The sequence below is a fragment of the Elephantulus edwardii genome, unplaced genomic scaffold (assembly GCF_000299155.1).
Source record: "Elephantulus edwardii isolate Elephantulus edwardi_28Jun2011 unplaced genomic scaffold, EleEdw1.0 scaffold00064, whole genome shotgun sequence".
NCBI lineage: Eukaryota > Metazoa > Chordata > Mammalia > Macroscelidea > Macroscelididae > Elephantulus > Elephantulus edwardii.
Window position 1 is genome coordinate 15,604,303 of NW_006399814.1, and position 1,649 is coordinate 15,605,951.

A 1,649-nucleotide genomic window follows, 5' to 3' on the forward strand; every position below is an offset into this window, starting at 1 on the left:
AGAACAACAACAACATATGTATATATTTAACTATAATCAATGAGGGAATAAAAGACTAAATCCATTGCATTTGTTAAGAACAGTATGTTGGAGCCATAGATGCCTAGGTTCCAAATTCCAACTTAATTGCTATGTGATATTTTGCAAGTTACTTAATTTCTCTGTACTTCAATTTTCTCTTCTAAAATAAGGAGTAATAGTCGAGCATGAGCACTAAATAAGCGGAGCAACATGCCTGGCATTTGTAGGCTCCTCAGTAGCGTTCTGAGTAGGCTGCATTTGCTGGTACAGGGCAGAGTCTCCTGGAGAAACCACAACTTGAGGGACGAGCAAAGGAGATGATTAACAAGGAGCTATCAGAAATATTCTCACAATGGACTTTGCTCTTATTCATCACCTGTCTATCTCTTATGCTTGCTCTTATCCACAGAAGCTCTACAACTTGACTATAAATATCTCAACACATGAATCAGGTCACATATACAATAAACACCCAGCTCAGCACTGAGAGGCATACGTATCAGGCCTTCTCAACATTTCTGTTTCGAAGCCACGTACATCGATTAAGGCTGGGAATGGAGTTCTTGAGTTGAAAGCAACGACTCATGTGGTATTTTGGCCTAGCAGCACTCTGGGGGCTTGGGTTCATGGTCACTGTAATCAAGCCTGCAGCCATGATCAGGTTACTGCGTCTCCTGGAGAATGTGTGGAAGGCCAGTGATGGAAGAAGCCCTCAGAGTGGAGCCGTGTGTCAGTCTCCACAGAGTTCTGCTTTCCTGGCAGCTGGAGTGCAGGCTTCAGTGCCTACCAACCACGCTGCAGCCACACTCGTCTCCACAGGATGTCCTAACAGCCCACCCCATCTTCTCCATTCACCTAACTGAATCCAATTCCCTTCCTTGATTTGGATTTGTGCAGGCAGGACCTGGCCACCTTCCTCTCCCACCACAGGACTGTATCCACTCCTCGAGCACATAGTATTTATGCCTTTATGTCATCTTTTCTCTTTTCATCTAATCTAGTCACATTTTATGCTCCTGGAGGGCAAGAACTATAGCTTATTTTTATTGTTCCTCCTAGTGACCAGCACAGGGCCAGCACACTGCTTGTCCTTGAGACTATCAAGGAGCGTGGCAGTTACAAAGCCTATCGGCTGTTCCCCATGCCCACTTGTTTACAGGAGTCACAACTCAAGTCTATGTTCTCATGTTTGAAAGAGCTGAAAACAACACATCACCAAGACTAAAGACATGTATCGCTTCTCAGTGGGTTCTAGTAAGGCTCAGGATTCAGTGAGTAGAATATCCCTCAAGCATTTTATTTTTAAAATTTAATCTATATCTAAAATCATTATGTAGCTGTGTCATCAATATGGAACAATAGCAATAAAAAAATTGGAGGTAAGTGTAATAAAGGAAAAGAATGAGTATTTAATGATCACTTACTACATGCTAAGCCATTTTCTTATGTTCTAAATACAGACTTTTAAGCATGATGCAAATACCATGGGGCAGGACAAGGCAAGGTTCTGATCTATTGTTCATAGGGTTGCTAAGAGCCATAGTGGAGTTGACGGCACCTTAACAACAACGGCAGCAACAATGAAGTGATTTAGATGTGTGTGTGTGTGTGTGTGTGTGTGTGTGTGT

The 1,649-nt window shown here is 42.6% G+C and overlaps 1 protein-coding gene across 1 annotated transcript in view; it reads right to left on the minus strand.

Annotated features, from left to right (window-relative positions):
* SLC22A4 (solute carrier family 22 (organic cation/zwitterion transporter), member 4) overlaps positions 1-1,649 on the minus strand; it is a 73,180-nt gene that overhangs the window by 22,638 nt on the left and 48,893 nt on the right. The window lies entirely within an intron of this gene.